General features: G+C 43.7%; 1 protein-coding gene across 1 annotated transcript in view; it reads left to right on the forward strand.

The window, feature by feature from the left end:
• The first annotated feature begins 1,320 nt into the window (after positions 1-1,320).
• The window catches only part of CALCR (calcitonin receptor), a 187,443-nt gene continuing 169,098 nt past the window's right edge, over positions 1,321-19,665 (forward strand). The window contains exon 1 of the mRNA XM_052802090.1: positions 1,321-1,705. The gene's annotated coding sequence lies outside the window, so the exon portion shown is untranslated. The remainder of the gene's footprint in view (positions 1,706-19,665) is intronic.

A 19,665-nucleotide genomic window follows, 5' to 3' on the forward strand; every position in this document is an offset into this window, starting at 1 on the left:
CAATAGGAGCTAACTTTCCATTCAGAAGCAAGCCAGACGATTTAAAAGCCAGTATCAAAGTTCCTTTTATTTGACGGCAGCAACGTCCTTCCCGCCGAAAGACGAAAGCTATTTTTAGCCGGGTGGTACCTTTTGAGCACGTTTGTTTGCCTCCTGACTCCATCTGCTGGGAAGACACCCTACTACCTGCTGTCCGCACTGCCACGTTTGGCAGGAGCGCAGAGGTGAATCACGGTGCACTCGCTCACTCTCCCACCCTTACTGTGGCTCTCTGGATATTTAAATATTGGGCAGCTTGGAGCAGCCACAGCAGAGAAGTAGTCCTCCCTGCAATAGTTCACGCACAATCACTCGACGCTCTCCCGCAACGTGGCGGGGTGTTGGCTCAGTTGCCTCTGGATGCCCGTGTAGCGGGGGGCTGCTCTTCTGGCGGGACCAGAGGCGCTCGGAACGGGGTCTTCCTCGGCCTCTCCTTCAGTTAAAAACGCTTACGTAACTTCTGGAGCAGAGGCGGGAATTTAGGGGACTTTGCCGTCCGGTGAATGCTGCGGCTACCCCCTTGTTCGTCCTCCCCGGCTCGGCGGACGGTAGGTAAACGGTTCACGCAGGCCGGAAGAGCAGCAGAGGAGACGGGGCAGGCGGGAGGACGCGGGGCTGCATCCCCGGGGCGGGCAGGGCCGCCCCGGCAGCCCGGGCTCCGCTGCCGCCCCCACGGCCGGGGCAGCGCCCCGAGCGCCCAGGTGCCCGAGCGCCGGCGTTTCACGCTGCGCGCGCTCCATTCCCCCGCCTTTCCTCTTCCGAGAGGTGCCCGAGAGGGGACCGAAACGCGAGCTCGGGTCAGAGGAACTTCTCCCAGAGAGGGACTCCTGCCGGGCCCCTGGGCGCGCAAGGCCCGCGCTCCTGCGAGGAGCCGGCGCTGAGGGGAGCGGGGCGCCCTGAGGCGATGCGCCCTCACGGCGGGCAGGGCCCGGCCGCAGGCCCGCCCGGCGCGGTCCGGGGACCCCCGGCTCCGCGCGGGAGGGACAGCCGGGACAAAGAGCTTTCGGCCGCGGGCAGCCGTGCCGCCGCCGCCGCCGCCTCCTCCGCGGGGCCGAGCGGGGGGGGGGGGGACGCGCCCCTGGCCCGCGGGGCGGGGCCCCCCCTCAGCCGGTGCGGCGGGAGCGGCCCGCGGCCCCCCTCGCCTCGCGGCCCGCCTCGCCTCGCCTCGCCGCCCCCGCCCGCCAGCGCAGCGCCGGCTCCTGCGCGGCCGCCCCGCCGGCAGCAGGCGGCCGGCAGCCGCGGGGAGGCGGGCGCGGGGGAGGTGCTGCCGCCGCTGCCGCCGCTGCCGCCGGGCGCTCTCCGTCCGCCCCGCACCGACGTCGGCGCGAAGCCCCGCCGGCGCCCGGGGGGGAACGGGGGCTGGGCGCGTCGCGGGCGAGGCGGGCGAGAGGAGGCAGATGCTTCCCGAGGCACGGCCCCGCCGGAGGGGCTCGGCCCTGGCCAGCGCCTGTCCGTGTGCCGGCTGAAGAGCTCGGCCCGCCCGCTCCCCTCCGGGACGCGGGGACCCGGCGGGCGGGTGTCAGGGAGCGGACGGCCCCATGCGCCTCTCCCAGGAGTGAAGGGCCGTCCGGGCTGCGCCGCCGCGGGCGCCGAACCGCCGCGGAGGTGGCCCGAGGTGACGGGAGGCCGGGAGAGGTGCCGCGCCAGCGCTGGGAGCGCTGCCACCGTAAGTCCCGGCAACTTCGCCGCCCGCCCTTCCCCGCCCGCCGGCCCGGGGAGACCGGCCGCGGGGCAGGCGGGGAGGCAGAGCCGCGGGGGGTCCAGCGAGCGGCGGGGAGGGGGGCTACCCGGGGCGGGGGGCAGCCCCTGGCTGGCACTGCAGCCACAAATGGGGGGAAGGGGGAGGAGGAAGGGGGGCTGTCGGAGCTGTGAGCCGCAGCAGCGGCGTGTGCGGTGCCGCCCCGGCGGCAGGGGCGCGGGGCTGCGGGCGCCGGCGGCGCTGCCCGGCGTTGGTGGTCAGGGCGCGGGAGTGAGCGCAGCCTCCGCGGGGCTCGGCGGGAGCGGCCCGCCCGGCGCGGGGGCTCCGCGGGTGCCGAGGGGGTGCCGGGGAACGGTGGATCCCGGCGTTTCCACTGCGGCTTTTGCACTGGCGAGCGGGTCGCTGCCGGTACGGTGTGGATCGTAGGGAGTAGCCGCTCTCCATCCTGGAAGTACGGGGCATTTAAATGACACCCGAGTCACTCGTCCGTGCTTCTCATTTATGTCAGATACTATTTCCGTGTTATTTTTCGTCTGCTGGACCGATATCTGTACTTCCTTTGTCATTTCACACCGCACATGTAAAACTAACATTCGTAGGTTTCAGAATATTGCCACTGATGACAGTAGGTTGATGCATGAGACTATTTACTGGCTGCGTCCAAGTACAATATAAATGCCTGCCAATTTTGTCTTTAAATTGCTATATTGATTTCATTCTTGCGGGCTTTTTGACAAGGTTAATGTAGTTGACAATTTGTAAGGAAAAGAGAAAAACTTCTATTTTAGTTACAGAATGTCGGTTGTAACCAAAATGATGAACGAAATAACCATTCATAAAAAGAGTAAATAGAAAGATGTGTATCCCGAGACCTCTGGAAGTCAATACTGTCAATACCTAACAGATGCCTTACTGCCACACTTTTACATACACTGGCTACCACTTGAACTTCTTAAGGGTAACACAGCCTGTGATATTCTTCCCAGGACTGTGCTAGTTCCCTGTCACAATGCAGTTAAGTAGTCTGGCTAAAGGGAGTTTAGAATTAATTAATCAAGCCATCGCATTAAAACGCCTTTGTCTTTTTGTAGGCAGTGAATGAAATAAAGCTCTCGCTTCTGCTTCTTTTCCCCTTCAGTGTTCGTACGATGATATTCAGGTGGGGAGCCCTTGTGTTTGGTCGGTGGAAGGGTCCCTACACAGCTCTAGGGCTGAATGTATCAGGGCTGACCAGGATAACATTTCTCTGCTACCAACAGCTCAAACTGCAGGTGGTGTCGAGCTGAAGATGGAATTCATTTCACCACTCAGAATCCTAAGCATAATTGTCAAGTAGGTAAATTAAATACAGGAGAGCTAATATTTCCTTTTCATTTCTTCAGTCATCTGACAACCTTTACCAGTAAGTAACCTTTGCTAAGTTATCTCTCTGGTGCTTACTATAGATGTCATATGCTGGCTGACATGGAATTATTCTGAATGAACTAGACCATTGTGTTTCAGTACCTGTCGGCATGTAGTAAAGTATGCTAACTTTATAAATCTTGAGTAAATGTTGGCCCTGTTAAGATCAATGGCAAAATCCCAATTAACCCCTCCAAAGAGTGGGCTTCACCGTAGGTCTTCATTATCATTTATAGTGAGTGCCAGCCAACTTTGGTTAGAAATTCAAGTGGCAATGTTTAAATTTGGCTAGTGATGGCACTTCTAATAACTCTCCAGAGCACTGCTTTAGAATCATGGTAAGAGCCACACAGGTCTCAATATTTTAAAAAACCCTGTATATAATAAACTGTATTGTGCTTTCAAGAGGAGTAGGCAGTTCAGATTTGTCTTATTCTCTGATTTTTATGGGCAGTTTCATCAGAGTAGATCATAAACAAGTTAGATTGCAGTTTGCATATGTACCATATTTTAACGGAGGTATTCAGACAGTATGCGCTGGTAATATTATCAGATAATGTTGCTTATGTCAAAGAAGTTCACAAACTGTTAAATATTTGACTTAATATAAAAATATCAGCAAACAATTGAGCTATTGTAACATAGTTTAGTTCTCTGCAGCTCATAAGCTTTAATGGGAGATGAAGGAACAGAAGCATCTTTTCTGAAAACCTTGTTGAAATATTACCGAGTAATATATTCACAAGGATTAGCTTAATAAATTGACTGTATCCAGTTTAGCAAACTTTTTTTCTTCATGTCTACAGCAGAATGGTTTTGAAAACCATCTGAAGAAGTTGAGAATTTTCATTAAAGATGAAAACAATGTTCTACAGGGTGTTTGCTGAATTGTTTTTCTTCCAACTCTCTTCCAGATCAAAGTAGAATGGAGCTATGCTTAAAAGCTAGCCAGTTAGTATTATATGTTAATGCTTCTATGTAAGAAGCTAAATGGGCACTTGCAAGTCCTGTTATATAATAGTATTGGCATGACCAATATAGCTACTAATAATTTCCACTAATTTTGTATAAGCGAAAATGGAAGAAAAAGAGCATACCATGACTTAGAGTTCCTGAAAATCATGAGAGAGAAAAAGGCTGTTCTATATTTGTTTTAAAAATTATGCATGCAAATACAGTTTTGGGGAAAATGAGCAACTAAATAATTGAGCTATACTTGGCTGAAAGTTGTGCTAGCAAGTACCATGAAATTCAGTTCTAAAAATGCCCTTCGGTTCTACATATTAGTAAGCTGGTAAGCTCAGTTTTGTTTTATTTCTGGTAATTGATGTTTGGGTTCTAACTGTTGCCATTGAAGTCAATATTGAAACTCATATTAATGCTAGCACAGATCATACCTGGGCCTTTCAGGGGTGATCCTTTTACGCGCTGAGCACTTTCAACCACTGTTTGTGTTAGAGTGGCATCCAGTCAGGTCCCTGCCTAGAACTACAAGCACAGAGTAAAATTCACTCTCCTGAAAAAAATTGCAATGCAAATAGTCAAGAGAGGCTAAGACATTTTGCCGAAGGCCATGTAGTAGGCCAACAGATGATCTAGGTCTGAAAGGAGTACTCTGTACTTAACAAGGGTACACCAAGCACCTTTTAACAGGATTGAATGTTAATCGATTCTTTGATAAAGGTACCCAGAAATGAATGACCAGTGCCTTAAGGTTGTATGTTATTTCCCTCTGATCTTGTTTACTTCAGTATTAACCTCAATGTTTACTAGCAGTAGCCTGCCAAAGAACAGCACATAATTGCATGTTGTTTATTCTGTGCTGGTTTTTGGTCTTACACCCACATTCCATTTGACATTGCTTTTAGTCACTTCCCTACTTACAAAGGAGTGGGTCTGGCTGCTAGAAGCCTCTGGTACATGAGAGCAACACAAGTGCCAGCGGCAAGACATGCCCCTGTGGCTCAGTCCTGAGAAGCAAAGTGTTGGTCTCTGGGTGGCTGCCATACCTGCGTGACAGAGCTGCTTTGGGTACCTGAAATGACTGCTTCAGGTTGAGCCCTGGGATCTCTGCGTGGCACTGCGTTACAGAGGTGGTGTTTTGTATGAGAACTTGCTACAATACAGATGCTGTAATGAATGGTTCTGATGCAGAGAAAGCCTAGATGTAAATTTCCTGAAAGGTAATTCTCATTCTTCCGAAGCAGAAGAAGCAACTGTGAAAGATCACACAGCTAAATAGCACTGTTAATTTAAAAAATTAATTTTGCTTGAAGGTCAATATTTTGTGCTGAAGCTTTTTGTTATTTTTGTTACAGTTATGCTTCCATGCATAGCTTTTGATGGTGGGATTTGGCAGGTGGAAGGAATGGAGAATCTGTATGCAAGACTGTTTTTAAATTGTCCTTCGTATTGGATAAAATTTGAACTGATTTTGCCTATGAAATGGGGAGACACACTGAATTGCTCATATGGAGAACTAGCAAATACAAGATGATGATGGCAGAGATACTGGCCACATCTTAGTCAATAGGGAGCCCTGCTAACAATGCTGGGCTTGGTATTCACCCAAAAGTTACAACTGGAAAATCCATGCCTCATGCTAGAGGTTGTATTTATGGGCATGTTTCAGCTGGACACCTTTTTAATCAAGATGGTATCCACAGTTGTTGGAGGAGTCTTACTTCAAGTGATCTGCTGAACAAACCAAGGACATGGTTTTGCCTAACCAGTGAGCCTGTGAGCCGTTCAGTTGGCTCCATGCTTGAGGTGATCCTTGGTTAAGGATATGGATCCCCAGGGTGGGGAGGACCTGAGGGTGGTAGTTGCCCTCTGGTAGTGAGCTCCATTTGACTGCCTGTGCTGCTTTGTATGGACATATGCAAAGACTTACCATTAAACCAAGGAAGAACAAGAAATTTTGGTATTCAGCCATAAGGAGAAAGTGGAGTCATTGAGCATAGTTGATAGGGAATAGCACTGGGAATGAGAGTAGATATGAAGCACATCGGAGGTATGCTGCCATGTATTTTTCCATGGTTCCCAAAATGCCTTCTGAATTATGATCGTATGGTAGACAGGTGAACTAGTACTGCTTTTAGCAAGTTGCATACTGAAGTGCTGTAGTCCTGAAAGGTGATTTACTGCAAGGATCAGCTTAACGTGTGCACCAGAGACCCAGGGAGGAGCTCTCCTGGGTCCAGGAGAAGATGGACTGATAGTGCAGAGCTGAAAAATGCAGTTCATATAAGTGCATCTTATCTATTACACCTCCACATAATTGCAGTACTCCTGTTTTTTTTTCACAGTAATCCTGTGTGGTTCAGTAAAGGTGACATGGAATGGCATCTATTTTAAAATAAGCTTCTGGACCTTGGCTTTTTTATCATTTACTTCGGTTATACTTAATAAAAGACCTGGCACAGATTTTGCAGAATTGGCTGTTCACACCACACTTTTAGTAGTGTTTTTGGAAATCAGCATGCATTTCAGTTTCACATGTCACATTTCAGTGTCAACAGTTTCATGTGACACTGTTTAGCAAATAATTTCCTGCTTGGTCATATCCAGCAGTGTCTATAAGAACCATACCACTTTGTCTGTGGCTTTTGGTGAATACTGTTAGCTGTTACCAAGAGTTAGATGAATAATACATTTGATAAATTTTGCAGTATTTTTGAATCTATGGTTTCACTATATTTTATTCATGGTAGCTCTAGCAGTATGTACTTTAAAGGAGTAGAAAGATATAATGTAAGCTTGTTGGTGGCTTTGACATGTTTAGTTTGGGATGTCCTCATTAGCTTGGGGTAAAGCACAAGTTGAAAAATTGCTATTATTCAAAAGCAGGTGTTTGAAATGCCTTTCTCTTCCTAGATGTGCTACAAAGTGCTGAACTACCCTTCCACAATTAGAAAAGCAGATTTTTATTCTGTTGGTTTGTCCTAGAAATTGGACACTTCTGCAGGCAATGCCAAGTGAGTTCACAGACGTATTTGGAGGTTGCTTGAGTCAAAATGAATTGTGTCTTGTCTTCAGAGTTGTCGTCTCAGAACTAAGCTGACAATTAAAAATAATCTCTTTTAAATATGTGAAATGTTTCTGAAAACACAGTGTTGCTATTACAAAGATGTCAAGGCTCCATGGTTAAGATTGTGCTGAGATGTACTTGTAAAAGAAAAAGAAACTAAACTTGATTTTACTTTTTTATTAGTGACTGGAATGAGACACCACATTTGGCACAGTGTCTCTTCAAAGGTCAACTGAATTTTCTGCGTGTGGTTTTTTTATGGTGAAATATTTACTTAGTTTTCAGCGCTCGCATAACAAAAATTGCTGTAATCCATGGCACTGTTAGAGCTTGATGGAAGAGTGAGAAAGGTAATCAAAGACTGAATAAATTCATAGAGTGAATTAGCTGCTTGTTTCTCTCAGGCAGCACTGAGGCATGCTCTAACACGAGAAAGCTCATGTGACTGTAGCATTTCAGCTGTGATGCATGCAGATGGATGACTCCATTTCTGTTCGTTCTGATCTCCCTCCAGCTGATATCAGTAACGAGTGTTAACTGCTTAGAAAAATCACAGGTGGCTTTGCAGTTGTATTTTGTTGATATTTTTTGTATCTGGATCTTCCCTGCACATTGTGTGTGCCAGAGCATTTATCTGTAGCAAATCAAGCTGTCTTGATTTAAGTGATCTGTGAAGAAGTAACGTGAACCCCACAAGTGATTTTTCTTTTTAAATTTACCCCCGTTATGATGCAGTACCAAACTGGTGATGCTCTACATTGCCTTCAGTACAGAACCTGTTTGTGTCTCACTTTCTGTTGCACAAGCTACATTCTTTTGTGCAGAGCTATCACCATGTGATTTGCTCCAACTTTCTTTCTTGATGTTTGTCTCATACACATAGTCTTAAGTTACCTGTAGCCTTAGTCTGTAGCCTGTATTCTGTAGTCTTAGTTACCTGTAGCTGTGCAGCTGCTTCATCACTAGGCCCTTCTCTTAAACTGCGCTCCCTTTTCATTGTTGAAACATGATGGTGTAATTCGCTGTACATCACCTAACAAGCAGATGGTAAGCATCTTTGCATGGACAAGTATGATTCCCCACAGAAGGGGAATGAATGCTGTCCCATACAGTTACAGCTCTTTATATGTTATGGGCTGTCATCTCTCATCCATTGGCGTACAATGAACAACAAAAGATACTTGATGATCTTTAGATTGTTGTACTAGTTCCTCTCCAAACTATACCAGCAGCCTGAAACACCCTGTGGGTGTGAGCATTTCATACTCTTACACATGCTGTGTGCATTCTTCTCCAGCCTTAAATGTTGAAGGCCAGGAGAGAGAGGATGCTTACACCTTCACTACTTCGATTGCTTAGAGAAACTTCTTAATTTTTTCTTGACTTTGGTAGAGAAAGGTATCTAAGACTGCTGATTTTCCTTACGTGACCGAAAGTTGCATCTCTCCTGATAAGAACTCCTTCTGTTCTCACCAGTCTCACCAGCTCCTAATGGGATCCTCATTTTCTTTTGTCTCCAAATCGCCACCCTCCAAACAATATGGAATGGGAACAGTAGGTTCGCTGCTGTTATCCTCACCTGTGCTGTTGCTGCTGGGGTGGAAACACTATGAAGACTGAAGGGTATGGGATGCAGCAAGTACATCAAATAACAAGAAATTTAGAGAAGAAAGTGTTTTGCAGAAAACTGAGAACTCAGAAGAGATGCTTTGAATGATATGTGCACATGAGCATTTAGTGGTAGAGATGACCTTCTGGAAAGCTTTGTTACAAAATGCCTAATTAACTGGTAGACATCACTGTCTTCCATTTACATGTATTGTAGCAGGGGAAATTTTCATTTACGCTCAAATATTTAATTTTGCATATGTAATGTATTGATAAGACAGATCACTGATACTGGTTTAGTTGATTATACGGGTGTTTGAGTGGATTATTGAATCGTAATGTTTTATATTGCAACTCTTCCAGGAACCCTATTTCTAACAAAGGAAAATGGCAAACAGGATTAGTGTGAGCCTGATTCAAAGGGTAGTTTAGTCTGACCAATTTAAAGCATCTCCGGTAAGTCTTTGGCTTTGCTTCAGGATGTTAAAGAACATCTGTTGAGAAACTGAAAGAGTAACCCATAGACAGCAGATCATGTGCTCCTGACCCTGCAGAGTTGTAGTGCTTGGAGTTTAGCAAATCCTTTAAGCCCTGGTCTTGAGAAAGACTCAGTGATGGGGAACAAATTGGGTGTGAGGAGACTTTTAATTTTCTGAGGGCCGCTTCCCCTACTACAGACTGCTCAAGAGCTTGACTCATTTAAGCCCTTGAGCTGTTTGCGTTACAATATTTTCCTCTGTGTTCAAATGTTGCCAAGTACGTTTGGGGTTGAAGCAGGATCAAGTAATAAATAATAATCATTGTTACCATATGTTCTCACAGATAAAGCAGACCCAGTATTTTCTACTCCGCTGTTTTTTATCATATTTTTCATTTTTATTGTCTTATGGTATTTGATAGTATGTGCTTCCTAAAGACTGGAGTAATTTCAGCACTGAAAAGAAAACATGTATGTTTGGATTTATAAGTGTTTAAATGCCTGCTGACTTTATTGGCAATCAGATCTGCAGTGTTTTGAAGGAAATGTGTTTCTCCCGTGAAATGCCTAATGTAATCAGAGGTCATCACTGGAAAAACCTGTAGGTAGTCACTGTATAACTGTATCACTTCTCTTTCACCTACCATCCAAAATAATTCACGTCTGAAATCCACATGCAAACTAAAAATCCAAGCCCACTCCAGCATTTTGTCATTGCTGTAGCTGTTGGAGTTGTCTGCGCAGTGACAGAAATGACACAGATCTCTGTATTTAAAGTAGTCCATGGTGAAGAATGTAGCAGCCTGCCCTTTAATAAGAGGAAAAGAAGTGGAGCTTAATGGCCTATAGAGCGTGAGAAATTAGTATGGTTAAGCCAGAAGGAGGTATGTATGCACTGTACACAGAAGGGGTCCTGTGGAACCTTGACTATTAACTGAAAGTATCTTCATACTCTCGCAAAATATTGGGACCATGTTTTGTTAGTATCAAAGCCTATAATTTCTCTACTCGGTAAATAACATACTGACCATACGTTGCAAGTTATTTACTATAATTCAGGCCATCAAATATGTTACAGCTATGCCATATACCACATCAAAGAATATGTTTGATAAGAGGTTTCTTGAAGTGATTAATTGTGGTTTTCAACTCATATGTAATTCCACATGGAGAAATCATGGATATAATATTTAAAGATAGTTAGCTATGCCAATTACTTCAGTGTAGAATTTTATAAAATGTTTTTCAGAACTAATTTTACTGTTGAAAGTGTTCCATTTTTTCAATGAAAAAGGAAATATTAAAGAATTGCAGGAATTTTTTAATGAAATCTAGATTTTTACTATCATTATAAAAATAGTTTTGCAGGTAAGCAGAGTTTCAATTATGTATAAAAGTATTTTATTTATAGTAAAATACTATTTTAATCAAAAAAATGCACCATGTACAGTGCAATGGGTGTCCTTTGGATGGACTAGGACGCAACAGCCTGGAGGAGATATTGGGAGAGAATACAGCCCTATTCACAGTGCATACTTACAGAAAAAGAAAAGTTAACTGTCTCAATCTTCAATCTGTTGAATATATTTGGAAAATTTTAGCCAGATAATTTTCATGGTCTCTGAAAATCTCCTCTAGTGCAGGATATATTGTTTTGCTTATGTCCGCAGGTTCTGGTCGCTGTTTTTCTCAGAGAAGTTCTTGTGCTACCATGCGGTGGAAAATGGACTTGGCAGTAGATGGTTCTGAGTCAGGACTGAACCTTCTACCATTTGTGTAAGAACACACCCACACATGTACAGCCCTGATCTTCCTAGAGCTTTGGTCTGCAATCACAGTTTTGAGGTAGTGTAAGCCAGTTTATGCTGCCTAACTGAGAGCAGATAGAACAAGACTAAAGCACAAAGGAGGAGCAGGAAGAGGTCCAAATAGTGTGGAGTGTGGGAAAATGGGAATGGTTTCAGACATGGAAGAGGGATACTGAAACTGAGATTAGGAGTTAGTACTGAGGGCCAGAGGAGTGTGGAGTTTGAGACAGGAAGCATTTGAGAAGGACAAGCTTGTTTGACAAGTTAGATGCTGAGGGACAAACTGATATCTGAAAACCACTGAGATTCCCAGGAAGAGGCATTTAGGGGCTGGTAGTGGTGGGAGCTGGTAGGACACCAGGACAATGGGAGGAAGATGCATTGGAAGAGACAGAGTTCCCTCCCTGCTTCCCCACTAAATATACCACAGTCATGAAGCCAGGAAAGCAAGTTAAGAAGGGGAGAAACTGAAGGCCAGGGAAGGAGTTTGGTACTGCAGTGGCAGAAAGCTTGGAAGGAGCTAGGTCTGACTAGGAATTGTGAAGGGTACTGAAAGAACAGAGAGTGGAAATATGTGAGAAAGAGCAGCTAATGTCTGGGAGGAGACAGGAGCGGAACAGAAGAAAGTTTGTAATGGAGGAGCTCAAGGTGAGAGAGGCAGTACCCTTGACAATATGCCAGTCATACATGACCTTCCAGAATCTCACCAGTATTCTGCTATCAGCAGATACCTGTGAAGATTTCTGGTGAGGTTTTATTTTCGTTTGGGACTTAAACATACAGGATGTCAGTCTGCCACTGTTGTGACCAATTCAGCCCCGCTGACATAGGCTTTTGCATTGGACTTTAAAGGTTCTAGTCTCTTTCATGAGCCATTTTCACCATGCGTAGTTAAAACACTGGTGTACTGATCTTAAGACAATGGTATTTATTCTTCATGGGTTTATTGTGCTGAGCTTCAGAGGGTAGGATACAGAAGCTATCTGAAAACCTAGTTAATTTAAGCAACTCTGTTTAGTTCTTGGTATTCAGTGTGTGAGCAGGACTTGCTGACTGTTAGCTAGGTACCACTGTCTTTATGGTAATAGTCTAAACCAAGTTCACAGACAGAATCTGGAGAAAATTTTATGTTCCTCATACAAAGGCAAGAAGTGTACACCTTCTGAGCTTCCAGAAAGTTTCATTTAATGCACAGATTTGGTTGATGGAACCAGTTTTTTGCTGGACTGCAGGCAAACAGGGAGAAAGTTCCTCTGTTTCTCATATTCTTTTGTACAGACAAATGAGAACATTTATAGACGTCTATACGGGAAAAGTTCTGAAGCTGACAGAAGATATGTGGATGGATAGTTGGAGCCATTTGAAGTATATGGTTTCAGAGAGAGTTCTCTGTTCAGGGAATAAATCTTAGGAAAGTTGAGGACCTAATGGGTCCTTTGGTGTGAGTGAATCAGCCAGATGTAACTGATTATAGAAAGACTGTTTTGCAGAGGAGAGTGGGGTGCTGGAAGCTTCTAATACTATGAGGTAATATGTCCTGGTTTCAGCTGGGATAGAGTTAACTGTCTTCCTAGTAGCCGGTACAGTGCTATGTTTTGAGTTCAGTATGCAAAGAATGTTGATAACACTGATGTTTTCAGTTGTTGCTCAGTAGCGTTTAGACTAAAGTCAAGGATTTTTCAGCTTCTCATGCCCAGCCAGCGAGAAAGCTGGAGGGGCACAAGAAGTTGGCACAGGACACAGCCAGGGCAGCTGACCCAAAGTGGCCAACGGTGTATTCCATACCATGTGACGTCACATCTAGTATAGGAACTGGGAAGTGGGGGCGGGGAATCGCCGCTTGGGGACTGGCTGGGTGTCGGTCGGCAGGTGGTGAGCAATTGCACTGCGCATCATTTGTACATTCCAATCCTTTCATTATTGCTGTTGTCATTTTATTAGTGTTATCATTATCATTATTAGTTTCTTCTTTTCTGTTCTATTAAACCGTTCTTATCTCAACCCACGGGTTTTGCTTCTTTTCCCGATTTTCTCCCCCATCCCACTGGGTGGGGGGGAGTGAGTGAGCGGCTGCGTGGTGTTTAGTTGCTGGCTGGGGTTAAACCACGACAGGTAAAAATGAAATAAAAGTGTGTATGTTAATGGAGGACACTTGAACATCTAGAATACCACTAGAATGGCTAGAGCGTAAGAGAGCAGATGGGAGGACACCTCAGTAATGGTGATGACATGTAGATAGATGATAAAATGTGCGAGGTCAGCAGTCACTTGTATGCACAGTCCCAGAGAGGAGTATCAACTACAGTTCACATTAGAAAAGAAGAATACTGCAGAGGCACAAACCCAGCAAATTGCCAGCGAGTGGAAGTATCACGCAATGAAATATGAAAAGCAGGTGTTTGAGAAGATGTGTGTTAAATACTGCAAAGAAACTGACGAGATCAAAGCCTTCAATGAAGAATGGCTCTGGGGAAAGCAGCCAGCAGCAATGTTGCAGTTAAAAAAAAAAAAGGAGATTTATAGTGGTGAAACATGCAACTTTTAAAATGAATTAAGAAGAAATAGCCATAAAAATGAGCATCAGTATTTGGGTACAATTTTTGAGACTGGCTACAGGAAAAATGGAACCTTTGGCACAAAATAAGGCTCATAGGATATGAGAACATGTATTCTATGTAGATAAAAGCCCAAGGATACAAGTAAGCATCCAGTTATCTCTATTATAGATGCTCCTGCAGATTAATTTTGGATATAAAGTTTAGCTATTAATTAAATTTGATAAATACATTAAAAGCAGTGAAAACTGGAAAAGAATGTAGCCTGTTAGGCCTGTGTAATACTAAGTTTCTGTACGTGTTTGGAGACAGAGGATGTCAACTGCTTGCTGCAAAATCTAGCTATAAGGCAGTACCAGAAGTGCATACTGCACTGTGATAACTACTTCCACTTCGAGCCCCTCGGCAATAAAGACGTTAATTAGAAAAGTGAAGAAACCATGGGAAAAGGTGCACTTGATGATGGCAATAGAGAAGGAAAAATGATAGGGTATTCCATGTATGCATAGATATTAAAGGTCTTTAAGGCAATGAATCAGGAACAAATCAACACAAGAACAATCATGCAATGATACAGGAACAAAACAACCCACTCTTGCTAAATTACATCACTTCCAAGCCCTCTCTAGCAAGCATATTCATTATGTTAGATGCACAATTTGGTACTGGAAAGTCAAACAGGGCAAGGAGGGCAGCTAATTAATGCCTTCCAACACTTTATCCAGAAGGCAGCATTTCAAAGATGCCTGCTGATGAATTGTCTGCGCAAGATGTATCGAAGAAGAGAGGTCTTGAAATAGCAGAAATTCTCACCCTCTTACCAGAGTGAATGCCACAAAAAACCGATAGTGTTAATCACATGATACTGGGGACATTTCTAAATCACAATTGGATCCAAATCATTAGCGAGCAGATGAATGAGAACAGTTGGGCACTGAAACAGATTGCCCAGAGAGGCTGTGGAATTTCCATCCTTGGAGAAACTCAGAACTAGCCTGGATATGACCCTGAGTAACCAGATCTAACTTTGAAGTTAGCCCTGCTTTGAGCAGGGGGGTTACTAGGTTATCTCCAGAAGTCCATTCCAGCCTAGTTTTTTCTATGACTCAGGGATTACTGTGGTCTGGAAAGGAGGCATGCAAACATATCTAAAAATGGGAGAAAGAAAAAAGGGCTGAAAGCACTAATTGCCCCAAAGGAACTGGAACTCAGAGGAGGGGTAGCAACTTACCTGCTGAATAGCAGAAATTATGTCATCTCTGTAAGAACTTGAAGGAGAAGAAGTTCTATTCTGTGGTCCAAGAATGGCCAAAGAATTTTAGAAAATACAGACACAGTTTACCTTGAAATAAAATGAAACATTCCATAGGGAAATACCTCTACAGGATGTGCTGCATGAGCTGGGAACATTGCACTAGTGATGTACATTGGCAACATTTATGAAAACACAATACACTGTCATCTGTCTTTTAAATGTTTTTCCTTCCATGTCTTAGATCTTGCTTCTTCATCTTTCATACGTATGATATGTTGAGCTACTGAGAGCAGGTAGTGAGTTTTAGAAGTCTGTCTTTGTTTGAGGAGAAAAATGCCAAGCTGTCAAAAGGAAGCGCATTGGCTCCTCATCTGTGGAGTCACAATAATACCGTCTCTCACCAAGCAGCAGTAGTTTGAAGGTGAGTTAGTTGTCAGTGAAGCATTTATACTGCAGTAATGAGCAGCAAGGAAAAAGCCATGTAAAGAAATGAATACATCTGTCTACCATGCAAGGTTTGATGTATGTACAATAAATGAAACCTACTAAATACCAGTGATAAAGTATTGAATTACTTTTCATTCAGTGGGCACTGTTCATCCTTAAAAACCCAATGAAGAAGGATTTCAATGGAATGGAAAAAGAAGTGTGAGGACAAGTAATTAAAAATTGGAGTACCTGTCCACAAGAAGGCTAAATAAAGGTTACCCAAGTGGCTTATAACTTTGGAGTTACCTTTATAATCTGGAGAGTCTTTAATCATCTGACTTTATTACATGAATTTAGTTTTATTAATGTAATTCCAAGAGACTCTATATGAGATAAGCGCACCAGTGACTTACAAACACAGCAAAGTACCCTATGTTTTTGTTTAAAAGATCTTTTAATATCATTGAACACAGAGTTTTTGCTAAAATTTTCATCCATTAGTAAAATCAAAGGTGGAAGGTGAAAACAATGCAAAAATTTAAGAGCCTTAGGCTGCAAATAAAAATTTCAGAAAGCTAAAGCTGATATACTTAGGATACTATTGAGAGCTAATATTAAAGTGATCTTAATGCCGCTGAATAGTTAAAGCTCATCAATCTTAAAGAAGGTGGCAGTATGACAGCCAGTCTGTTAGCTTTCATGTTTAATGCTAGCCCATGAAGAACTGTCGTTTTCTCTGTGGATCATTAGCATTAGCCTGATAAAAGAGGTACACCTCTGTTCTTCATCCTCTGCTTCCTTTTAAGGTATTTTTTTAAGAGCAGATTGCACATGCTACAAGAGAAGTAGTGCTAGGGCATGAGTTAGCTCCTGCAACTGGAGGCACTGCCATCCTGTCAGTGAGACTGAAGTGTGTCAGGAACAAGTTTTTCTGTGACAGGAACTAAAACAAGATGTGATCTGTTATTCAAAGTAGTTAGAATATGGGATACTGTAAAATAGCAAAGATACTTGTTTAGCATACTTAAGACACCTGTAGCATTACTCATAGTTTTTAATACCTGTTGCAATGTGTGGATAACATACAGACAGGAATATCATACTGGTGAAATCCTGTTTGGTACACTGACTTCCTCAAATTCTGCTGAATCCCAGAGCAATACGATTATGTATGACAGAACTCCTAGTTAATAGTAAAAAAAGAGAAGGATAGACTTTTGGAGAAGGAGGAAACCACTTCAGATATTCACACATTTGTTTGAGAGAGATCTAGTGGAAAACCGTCTTTCCTCTTTCTCTTTCTTGTTCAGCTTGTACACTGTTGCTCCTGAGCAGTTTCCTCCTCCTTAATTCTGTTTGACATTTCAGCAAGGTATTATCCGGAATCCTTGTGTATGGTCAAAGCATGAGGGTAGAAAGGGTGAGAAGGTGGCCTTGGTGTTCTGAAAAGTTGGTGAATTAGATTTTTCTTATAATTTTATTAAAGCAGTATTTCGCAAACTATTTTCCGTAGTATCCTCATCCTAAGTGAACTTAACTCTTTAGGCAAACAGCAAGTAAGAAGCACTACCACACAGACAGGAGGAATGTAGTACTTCTCAAAGTACTGTACAAGCTAACTTGTGCCATGCGACTTTTCCCAAGAGGAGGAAAAAGAAAATCTTATCACCTATAGGTAGGTAGAATTAGGGTTTTCTGTAGCTAGGAGATGATACACTCTTACAGTATGGTCTGTGTGCACGATGCAAATTCCTGTCGCTCTGAAACAAGGTTGCTATCCCATCTGCATACAGATCTTGTTCTGCCATCCTGCTTAGAGCCAATCTGGTTGGCTAATAATAAAAAACCCCTCTCCTTTGCATTTTTCTTCCCATAATTTCTGCAACCCTTGGGTAGAACTCTCTTTTGGGGATTGGGAAACGGTGTATAAGGGGCATTTCCATAAACAAGTTGTAACAACTTTCATCACTAGCCTGAATTCATATATTTAAATCAGTGGTTATGCAGACTGGAATCAGAGCATCTGTCCTTTTATGCCTGGAAGTAGAATGGTAAAATAAAATAAAAATGCATGACACAAAATTAATCTCCTCGGTGTCTAATGAGGAGTCTGGGCTGATCTCAGGTCTCCCAGCACTGAGGCTGTGTGTGGTGGCCTCAGAAACTGTAATCCAGGGAAGCTAGATGCCAGCAACCCTTTCAGCTTTTTCTGGCCAGCAGACACGTGGGACAGGGATGTGCCTGTTGCAGCAATGCTGCTCCGAGCCACGCTGGCTTGCTCTGGTGCTGGCGGGGACCAGAAGCGGTGTTGCCAGGCTGATGTAGCACCGAACACTAAAGACCGCATCCTCGCTTGCTGCCTCAGGCTGCCTCAGTGCCACTCAGACAGGCGCACATTTGCCCGCTCTCAAGCCTGGCACAAACGTGATGGCTTGTCCCTCCACTGTCCAAGGCATGGTCTGAGAGTTTTGTAATGTAATTGTTCCTTTTGAGAGTCACAGGCATGAAAGCTCTGTGAGCACGCATTTAAAGAGTGGGCTTGACTTGCTGACAACCAGGTGCTGGTTGAGCCCAAATTTTTGTGCTGTGGTGATAGAAGTGGAATGGCAAGAAATAACAGGGTTCCCATGGAGGGAGCAGTTAGATCAATATAAGTAGGCTCATCCTGGTGTGGGTGAGAGGAAGAAGCTATACTGATGGATAAAAAGCATACCTGTGCTGTTACCACATCAGTTGCTGCACCAAATACTTCTTCCAGTTACAAAAAGGAGGTTAATACCCTTAGCAGGCATAGTGATACTGGTTTTAAAACTATGCAAACCAACCCTCTGGCCCACAGTACGTCATACTGTTATTATATTAAAGCCTTAATTCTTACTTGGAAACAGTTGACTCATATGAAGTCCTCTTTGTACTGTCAATGTAGTGAAGAGTGACCGTAGTGAGAATGAGAATAGGATCTAATGTGGAGAATTACAGTTTGCTTATATAATTAATGTCCCTTTGCATTAATCTGTTAGTGAAAAGGAGTCTAGAGATGGTAGGTATAAATGTAATCCATGTTTGTTTCAAAGTCTTTTAACTCTGCTGCAATAGTATAATTGGTCCCAAGGGTAAATGAGGACATGGCCCTCTGTTTTATTAGTCCTCTGACTAACAAACTGCACAAGAACTACATACTTTTCTGACGGTTTATGTTTAATCTTGGAGACTGTATAAACTCATGTCAATTCTGCAGGGTTTTTCTGATATTTCACACTCCACAACTGCAAGGGATGTTAGATACAACAAAAGTTGCTCCCTATTTGCCTGGCAGTTTCCCACTAAGCAGCAGTATTTTAAATAAAAAGGAAGCCCAGTAGTTGAAGTAGAATGTAGTGACAGGACAGTTAAGTAACAGGGCTGAGATAATCTCACAAAACCACGAAATATAAACTCAAAGCTGAAACCTCATTTTTAACTTTTCTTTTTGACCACATAACAAGGAGAGCCTAAAGTACAGTCTGATTTTCCCCTAAAGCATGATATTAATTCCATCATGTTTGTGTGTATCTCCGCATGTGTGTGCATATATGTGGCATCTTTTAATTGTTTTCAATGGGAAGCCTGGACAGTGCCTGTTAGGCTAAGGGAGGAGAATGGAAAAGACTGGTGAATAGATTGTTAAGATGCAACCTTCTCATCGGGAAGATAGGCACCAGAGGGAGAAGAGTTAGGAAAATACAAAGAATAAATGCTCATGAAACATGGCTATTGCTGCTGCTACTCCTACAAGAGAAAAAAGGATGCATGAGAAAGCTGGCAGAAAAGAAAGAAAACCCCGAACTTTTGGGAAACCCTGAGCTTAAGGAGCACAGGGAGCTTTTTTTTTTTTCCCGGTTTTAGGGAGCTTTCCTGCGAAGCAAGCTTTTTCAGTTTTCTCAGATCTGCTTATTTACCTCTCCAGGTCTTTTACTGGAGGTTGATGAGATGCCCAGTAGGTGGCATCCTTTTAACACAGTGCTAATGCCTCCTTTTTTTTTCCTTAAAAGCATTTTTCTGCAGAATTTAAATCGATTATCACAGAATCGGCAAATGCAGACGTTACACTGTTGTGAGGAGTTTAAGTCAAAGCTCTCAAATCTGGAATCCCCAAGCTTCAAAAAAAATCTGTATTTGGGAATCTGAATGGAAGAGAGAGAGGGAGAATGCGTTTTTCCTCCTTGATTCAGAGCAAGTTTCTGAGGGAGTTTACAACAAGGTACAGCTTCACAGCACCTAGTGAAACCACTTCTGTGGTTTTTAACTTAAGGACTCTGGTCTAGCTTAAGGACTCATTGTTGGAATGTGTTGATTAGGATGTCATGTTTACTTTTGAGCA

Source organism: Harpia harpyja, chromosome 1 (assembly GCF_026419915.1).
Source record: "Harpia harpyja isolate bHarHar1 chromosome 1, bHarHar1 primary haplotype, whole genome shotgun sequence".
Taxonomy (NCBI): domain Eukaryota; kingdom Metazoa; phylum Chordata; class Aves; order Accipitriformes; family Accipitridae; genus Harpia; species Harpia harpyja.